Source organism: Durio zibethinus, chromosome 2 (genome assembly GCF_047325235.1).
Source record: "Durio zibethinus cultivar Kanyao isolate XHJ-2024 chromosome 2, ASM4732523v1, whole genome shotgun sequence".
NCBI classification, from domain to species: domain Eukaryota; kingdom Viridiplantae; phylum Streptophyta; class Magnoliopsida; order Malvales; family Malvaceae; genus Durio; species Durio zibethinus.
Genome location: NC_143163.1, coordinates 11,648,288 through 11,657,868, shown reverse-complemented (window position 1 = coordinate 11,657,868; position 9,581 = coordinate 11,648,288). Strand labels below are relative to the sequence as shown.

Sequence of the window (9,581 nt, the reverse complement as noted above, 5' to 3'; positions counted from 1 at the left end):
GATCGATCTCAAAGCATAAAAAGAGACATGTTTTCTACTTTTTCATATAGCATATAACATCCTTCATTTCTAAGAAGTTGAATTAATAAAAAGTAAGAACTAAAAAAAAAAATATTAAACAAAGAGATGCAAGACTTGCAAATGTTATATTCATTGTCTATTTAACATTTAAATAATACTGTCTCACCTCAACTTCTAAGAGCTTTAAAGAACAATTAGATTATTGTCAAGTGAGGGAAACTAAACAGTAATCCTCCAGGTGAATTTTAGAGCTAGTTATGGTTTTTATGCTTGATATCATTCAAATCTTGCAAGTTTCAATCCAAATATTCTTTTGTGAATTCTTAATCATGTTTTTTTAATTTTGGAAAAGATCACATTCAAACTCAATCCATAAAATTTTTTAAAAAATCCAGAAAGGTTCGGTTATATTCAATAGCAGAGTTGAAGCTTGGTGAATGACAGCACTTGAAGACTTTTCTCTCCTAACTGGGTGATCAGTCCAATCTTTTTTCACTTTGTATTTTTTAATTCATGTGTTTACTTTCTTAGATTCAATTGCTTGCTCTTAATTTCATGTTTTTCAATTCTGTTTGGCTAAATTTTGTTTAATTACTCTGTTTTTGTTCTTTTAAAAACGTGATTTTTTATCAAATTCATTGAGCTAAATTTTTTATCTTTTTTTTCAATTCTGTTGTTGAATTTGATAATATAGATCTAATTTAAATTGATCTATAGAATTGTAGATCTAAATTTTTTTCCAAGCTCAGATCAAATTTCCAAATATGCAATTTTAGCTAGTTTTTCTTATTGATTCTTGTGAGTTACTTTTTCAATTACTTTTCAATTGTGTTTTGATTCATGTTATCTTACTCTTTTCTCAATTTATAAATTGCTTAGATCATTTTTAGGTAGTTTCAAAAGCATATTTCCTTTAGAAGTTATTAGGTAGTTGATTTCGGTTAAGAAGTTTCGGTGAAAAAGTTAGTTACTTTCGACTGCTATTTGTTAATTGCTATTTGGTTAACATTTGAGCTTTTAATTTTTAGTTTTTTAGTTTAGATTTACATTCAAAGTATGTTAGATTCAATTCAAAGTACTTTAGCTATTGTTTTGATAACTTTTTCATGAATGCTTATTTTACATTTAGTGAACTTGCTTTCTGTTATTTGCATTACTAGTTTTTGGTTTTCCATTATTGTTGTTGCTAGTTTATTTTTGTATACTTCTTTGAATCAACTTTAGATTGGGTGTGGCGATAGTAGGTATTTAGACTAAGTCTTTTTAACATGCAATTTTATATAAGTTTTGAACTTATCCAATGTTTGATTTTTAGAATGCATCAAGCAAACATAACAATATCTTAAATAATCATCAATTAAAGTTACAAAATATCTTTTACCACTAATTGATGGAGTACTATGCAAATCACATATATCACTATGTATTAGTTCTTGGATTTTAAAACTTCTTTTAGCTTTATGAAAATGTTTTCTAGTAATCTTTGTTAGCATGCATGTTTTATATTTTTCATCATTTCTTTTAATACTCGAAAATAAACAAGACTTAGACATTGCATCCATTCTAATATAATGAGCATGTCTTAATCTATAATGCTAAAAATCAAAAGAATTAAGTAAAAAAAAAACATTCTTCTTTTTATTGTTAATAATAATAGCAAGTACATTGAGTTTGAACATGCCATTATAGGTATAAGCATTTTTCACAAATATACCACCCTTAGACAAGATAAACTTGTTTGCTTTAAACACTAACTTAAAACCATGCTTATTAAGGACACTAGCGGATACAAAATTTTTCATAACTTCTATAACATACTAAACATTTGTAATTGTTAATGTCTTTACAAATGTAAATTTCAAATCAATGGATCCTTTACCTTTAATTTTAGTTGTAGATGAATTTTTCATGTATAGCACATTGCCTTTTTCTTTTAAGAAAGTTTTGAACATTGCTTTGTTGGTACATACAAACTTAATGGTGCCAAAATCTTTTCACCATGCCTCTTTGTCTTCAATGACATTGATTTCAAAATTCATTTCAACAAAATTATCTTTAGTTGCATAAGGTACATCTTTATTCTTTTTTATTATTGGATAATTTTTATTGAAGTGACATTGCTTTTTGCAATAGCAACATGTTTGTTTTTTAAATTTTATGGCCTTTGGTGAGAGTTTCTTTCTCATTGTGGATATAGATGGCTTGACATCTTCCAATATATTGCCTTAGAAGAACTAACATTCCTTTTTTTTTTTCATTCTCCTTATGATATTGCTTTTTTAGGTGAAGATAACATGCATGATTTTCAAGATTAACATCTTTTTGTTGTGTGTTTCAATATTTTCTTAAAGTCTTTTCATGATGGAAGAAGTTTGTCAATAATGGAAAACACAACAAATGGCTCATCCATTTCTATATTATATTGTTTGAATTTATTCGAGGTAGTCTAAATTTCAAGAAATTGATTCATGACCGACTTAGAATTAGTCATTTTATACATGTTCCATCTTGAAACTAAAAACTTTTTTGATATAGCATTTTCTTTTGTATACCTTACATCCAACTCATCTTATTTTTTTGTTGAAGTGCATGAAATGTAGGTATCAAATAAAAAGTTTGACATACCATTTAAAATATAGCCCATGCATGTGTAGTCATTGTTTTCCTTCTTTTTCTTTTTGTAAGTTTCATTACAAGATTCATCATCTCTTTTCCAACCTTGGAATAGTGAGAACATATGCAATCTTTAGTGAAGACATGAGGATATGCATATTTTGTTGTCACCTTAGGAAGTTGTTGCCATCAAACCTTTCCAAAATTGGTAATTGGTTGCCATCTTCTTTATGTAATTGAAGTTATCCATGTTGCAAATTAAGCTTTAAAAGTGTTAGAAAAATACAATGTTTGAGAACATAATATAAAATGTACTAGATTGTTCAATATGTGATCTTTTTATAATCTTCTTATTGTATCTCTTGTTGAACAAAAGAAATATTCAATCACGAATGAAAATGTTTCCAAAACGTGCTATAAATGCCACTTTCCTTAACAGTTATTTCGGTTTCTATCAATTACGATATGCAAAAGAGATTGGATTGAATAGCCTCAAAGATACAACAAAACTTATGTTTAGTTTACTTTGCACTAAAAGAACTAAACCATTAAACACTCCTTAATAAGATATGGAAATATGTTATTTTTAACAAGGTTTTTTACAGCAAATAATGCTAAAGAAACTAGCCTTTATTTGAGAGAAATGAGAGAAAAGAAAAGAATTTAGGAATTAACTTTGATGTGTAAATGAACTTACATTAATCTCTATTTATAGAGATTTAATCCTTAAGTTGTGACTCTTTAATTGTGTTATTTTAATAAAAAAATCACTTTCTTTTAGTTATAAATATGTCTCTTTAAAAAATTATAAATATATTTATTCATTTGAATAATAAAACTAATCAAACAAAGAGAGATTATTTTTTACATTTTTAGAAATTATAACTTTTCACGTAGAGTAGTCAATGGTTCCAACTAGGTAGTCCATTACCCCTTTGAAAATACAATTTTCAAAATGCTTTTAAGAACAAGGTAGTCAACTTTTCATTAGAACAGCAGACTATTTTCACATTTTTTAATGTAGTCCGAATATATCTTATGTGTGAGCAGTCGACTCCTTTCAATCTTTAGAAGAGATTCCACATTTAGCATTCTTTAAGCAATTGATTTCTATTCAAGAGTAGTCAATTGCCATGGCCTTGATTAATTTTCAGAAGACTTTTATATATTTGGTAGTTGATTTCTTGAGGGTTAAGACTTAATTCCACTAATTTTCAATAGTAGCAATCAATTATTTTATGAAGGTAGCTGTTTGTTATCTCATATAGAAACTTTGTTTAGCCTATGTTTGTTAAAGCAATTGACTCCATGTCTTAGGGAGTTGATTGCTCTTCTTGGAAGCTTAAGTTAGTAGACTCTTTCAAGTATGACAATCAACTATTTTCATGTAAAGTCTTTTCAATATAATTCTTTTAAGTATTTAGAATTATATCTTGGAACCATTATCAAGTTAAATAACTTAACATGATTTCTCTTTTGATTATTTAAATTTACTTAATCACTATTTTCATTATTTTAAAAATATTTGTAACAAAAAACACCGTAGATTTTAATCTAAAATATTTTCAACTTATTTTTTAAAATAATATTTATTTTTCTTATTTGTGTAAAAATTTTACCAACCAATTTATGCCTATAAAAATGATAGATTTGTGCATGTTTTTATTTCAAATTTAAATTGTCAAAAAGAATAAAAAAATTCCATACTTTATAAAAAGATTATGTAATTAGTAATTCTAAAAGATCATGTAATTAGTAATTCTACCATTGATTTAAAAGTTATCGTATTCTTAAAGTTTTAATGTTGTCATAGTAACATTTTTCTTTTATAATTTTATAAACTTGTTATTTTTTGTTAATATATTTTTTGTATCATAGAATACTTAATATATTAATAAGTATAACAGATTATATCTTATAAAAAAATAAATTAATATAATATTTAATTTATAGTATTAATTTATCGTCTCAAAATCAAATATCAAGATTTATTACTGTTTAAAACCTCCAATGTTAATGGACTTGAGTGATTTTTTGTACAAAATAACGTTAAATTAATTTAATTATTTAATATAATAATTATCTATATACATTATATTACATTAAAAATATTATTTATTATTTTGATTGTATTAACCTAGTAAAGTTTTTATTATTTTTTAAAAAATTAATTATAAATAATGATATTGATATAAACTAAACTAAAAATATCTAAAAACTTTTGGCCAAAAAAAGAAACGTATCTAAAAACTGCAGAGGACAGCGGCATCCTTTTCAACAAAATAAAATAAAATAAAATAAAAATATCATTGGAGTAGAAACTTTCTGGAAAGGGAACCGTCCTAAAGTTCACGTGTTGGAATCTCGGGCTTGACTGCCTCAGCCTGACCTTAAATAATGTAATCTCGTAGCATCGAGAAAGGAGCATCGAGCAACACCAACAGAACTGGTCCTGGTCAATTACCAAAATTTAGAATTAGCCGCGCATTGCAACGCCAGGCGCACCATAGTCTTCTTAAGGCCACCGTCCACCGTCCACCATCAACATTCAACCACACGCTGCCACGCCAGTGTACGGCAACATTCAAATTAAAAGTAACTGTTTTTGATATTTGATATTCTGTCGCATCCCCCCTCCCTTTGCCTCCGTAAATAATTTCTTCTTTTTTGATTTTTTTTGTAGGGGAGAGATTAAGTTACGTAAGCGTAAACTTGATAGTTTTAACTTATTTTATATATTATTAATAATTTAACAAATCAATCATTGAATTTGATAATATAATTGTATTTATCATGCACCTAAAATTTTAAATTAAATTAATTTTTTTTTTTTGTATTTCAATGAGAATTTTATATTTTTAATATATTTAATGATTAAATTTTTATATCAAATATTTTAGTTAATTTAAAATTTAGCTTATATAATTTACATACGAAATAAATAAATATAAATCTTATAAAAATTTATAAAAGAGTGTCGAGTTAAATTTGCCAGTGGTGTAAATAAATATTCAATCTTCTTTATAATTTACATACATTGAAGATGTAAGTCGGCAATACTTGAATCACTAAATAATAACCAAGTGATATTTGTATTTTGCTCATTCGAAAATGAAAAGTTATCTACGCGAATTATTATGATGACAAATGTATTAAATTATATAGTATTATTTGTGCTATACATTATTTAAAATTAATTAGTTTTTGAAAAAAATAAAAGTTGAGTTGAGAAGTGAGATTGGATTTGGAGGTTGTCCCTAGAACGAGATGCAGGGTACCACAGCTACGCTGTTGAGATTTTACAAAGCCACTGATCAGGCAATTGAACACAAATTCGGAAAATAAAACATCAAAACTCACATAAAAATACCATAGTGAAATGAAAGTCTTATTATTAAATATAAGGAAAAAAAAATGAGACGAGAGTGTTAGTGGGGAAGAAGAGCAGAGACAAATTGGGTGGAAACGAAATTAGCAAAGGACCATCCCGTGTGGGGTCCCAGAAAAACCAACCAACCAACCAAGAACAAGGGAGACTTGTACAAATTCTCCACTCCTGTCTATAAATCTTTTCTGGTTCGACTCCCCCCCCTGCTCCCCTGCATTTCTTCTACCTTTCTCAAACAACAGACTCTCCCCCTGCTTTTACGATTTTCTTTTCTCAACTTATCGCTTCTCCAACCAAATCAACTCGCTATTGTTGGATTTGCTTGTTGCATCATGCAAGTTGAGCTCGCTCTCTCTGTGTTGGGAATTTTGGGATGGGTTCAAGAGTCCTGAAATCGTATCTGGTTCTGTTGTTTTGCTTCCATATGTTTTAGCCATTAAATTTTTCTTCCAGATTCTAAAATTCGGTCTTTTTCTTTTTTTAATCTGCTGACCCAATTCGAATCTGGGGTACTCAAGATTATCTTTGTCCACCTTCTTTTTTCCTCTTGACATATACATTTGATTTGAATATTTCCGTAGTAGTTTTTTTTTTTTTTTTTTATCGTCCCATCTCAATTTATCAAAGTTTTATTTATATAGAGAGAGCGAGCCAGTGCTTATCAGTATCAATGGCTGCAGCAAAGAATAGTGGCAAATCCAAGAAGGGTGTTGTTGATGAGACAGAGAAGATGATAACAGGCCAAGATTGGGAGATTGACAAAGGCAAGGATCTTGATTTTGGGTTGGAGAGGCGGCAATGGAAGCCAGTTTTAGATGAAGCTTCAATGTCACAAAGACCTCTCAAGAAGATATGTAGCCCTGAACGTCAAGCCCCTGTTCAATCCTCGACTTCTTTGGCTCATCAGTCGCCTTCGTTTTCTGCTCCCTCCTCTGTTTCTACAAGCTTGCCTTCTTCTCTAACTCTTTTCCCGCCTTCTTCTTCTTCTTCCAATGCTTCTTTGCCATCTTCCAGACTTCTTTTTCCTTTTGCTTTTGATGCATCTCAGCAGCCAATCTACTTACCTCAACAATATGGAAATACTCCAACTCTCATGCCAATGTTCCGTCCATCCCTTCAAAATCAGCAACACATGATTTCCTTTAGTCCTCAGCTGCAGCAGCAACATGGTTTTGTTTATCGGCCCTTTTTCGCTGGAGAATCATCCCTACCACCTCAGCAGCAGCAGCAACTTCTTCAATATTGGAGTGATACATTGAATTTGAGTCCAAGAGGGAGGATGATGATGATGAGCAGATTGGGGCAGGATGGTAGACAATTGTTTAGGCCGCCAGTGCAGCCTATAAATACTACCAAGCTTTATCGAGGTGTGAGGCAGAGGCATTGGGGCAAATGGGTAGCTGAAATTCGTCTTCCTCGAAACAGGACTCGCCTTTGGCTTGGCACATTTGACACGGCTGAAGATGCTGCCTTAGCCTATGATCGCGAGGCATTCAAATTGAGGGGAGAGAATGCAAGGCTCAATTTCCCTGAGCTTTTCCTCAATAAGGATAAAGATACGTCCACAGCCCCAAGTTCAACAGTTTCCTCTCCACAGACTCCCCATGAAAGTTCAAAGCCAAATCAGAATCAGAATCTCCCACAACCAGAACAGGAAGGCCTAAATTTGCAGTCTGCAAAAATGGAAATGATGCCACCACCACCACAGCCTCAAGGAGAAAATCCGGACAGTGATTCAGGTCTGGGTTCCAGTGAGGCAACAGCTAGTGACGAGGTGCAGCTGACAGCAGAGGGTTCTGGAACAGGGGAAGGTGTTTCTGGTTCTCAGGAATTGGTGTGGGGAGATATGGCAGAGGCTTGGTTCAATGCAATTCCAGCAGGTTGGGGTCCTGGTAGTCCAGTGTGGGATGATTTAGATACCACAAACAATCTTCTTTTGCCCTCAAATCTTCCCTTCGGCAATCAAAATCAGCAGGAATTTAGTGATTCTGACATCCAAAAACAACAACAAGACAATTCTGCTTCTTCTTCTGCTTCTTGCCCAGTGAAACCCTTCTTTTGGAAAGATCAAGATTGATAGGTGATCAGTAGAATCCAGCTTTTTAGTGGTATGGCGTTACAGGACAGACCTATCTGCTTCTACCTTACTTCTCCTTGTCGTTGTGTGCGTGTTTCTATTTTGTGTTCTTGCTGAGGAGGTATTTAGATCAACCACCCTTAGATTTTCTATCACTGGTTGCAGATTTTTCAGGAAACCAGTCTCTGACTTTTCACTCCCCTTTTTTCCCCTAGGCTTAGGTTAGGAGATTTTTAATTTTTCTTTTTTCATATCCTTTCATTCCTCGCTGGTTGCAGATTTTTCATCAAACAAACCTGTGCTTCCTTTAGTAGCTTTCTTATCTCCACCTTGTTTCTTTTTCAAATCATTCAAAATTTCCGAGTCTTTTCCCTCATTCTCTCCCCACTTCATCACACCTGCAAGAAGGTTGAGTATTTTTCAGGCCTTTTAGCAGTGACAACTTATGTTTGCTCATGTCTTTCAGCTTTTGATCTTGCACTATATCACTAGATAGTGTCATTTCATGTTAATAAGCAAGCATTTTTGTAGTTTTTCTTGTCTGTTAAGTAATGTTGCAGATTTTAGTTATAATCCAATTTGAGTTCAGGAGACAGTTTGGTGATCTCCTTCTCAATTGGCCCATCCATCTCCAGCTTTATTTTTCTGCTGGGAGCATGGAATTAAATATCGGATTATGTAGATTTTGCAGTTTGTTTGGTTTTTTTTTTTTTTTTCTCTTTTACCCCTTGTAACAGTAGATGAATGATGAATTAAGCAAATTTGCAGCATTACTGTTAGTCATAAATCATGGTAGTTTGTTCTCTTCTTCAGTAATACTCTTGTTGTCTTTTTGTTGCTTTTGATAAAATAATGTTTTCATTGGGTAAAACTCTTGTTATTGCGTTGTGAAATGCCAAACTTCAAGGTAAATGCTTTAACCAATACCAAGGGAGATTTAGATTGCTAAGCCTTGGCCTACTTAAAAATATCGTAAAACTTTTCAACTCCAGTGCTTGACGGGTGCAGGCCACAACTTTTTAGTCCAAGAAACCAGACTTTAAAAATCATATGCTTAAATGCTAAGAGCGGAGCTGGAACGGCCTAAATTTGTTTTGAGTGGTAATTCAAAAACTAACGTTGAAATTTTATAAACAAAAGAGACATTCCATCAATCAATTTATTTTAAATTGAATGCCGAATGCCAATAATAAAATTTTGACATGATATAATTACCAGCTCTTTGCTTTTTCAGTTTTCAAAATACATTGTTTGGTAGAATCACAATTAACACGTTTTCTACTCAATGTGATGGGATGAAATAGAAGAGTTAAAAAACAAAAAAAAACAAAAATTCACGTTTCTTAATATTTTAAATTCACCAACTAGAGAATCTTAGTTTATATGAAATTCATATATTAATATCATATTTATTTTATAAAAAATATGTATAATATAAAAATTATTATATTATAATTTATGTTTATTTATCAAATATGAAAT

The 9,581-nt window shown here is 30.9% G+C and overlaps 1 pseudogene across 1 annotated transcript; it reads left to right on the top strand.

Annotated features, from left to right (window-relative positions):
• The first annotated feature begins 6,211 nt into the window (after positions 1-6,211).
• LOC111309281 (ethylene-responsive transcription factor ERF054 pseudogene) lies at positions 6,212-8,911 on the top strand (annotated as a pseudogene). Its single transcript, XR_016331134.1, has one exon. The product of XR_016331134.1 is annotated as an ethylene-responsive transcription factor ERF054 pseudogene (transcript).
• Positions 8,912-9,581: the final 670 nt, after the last annotated feature.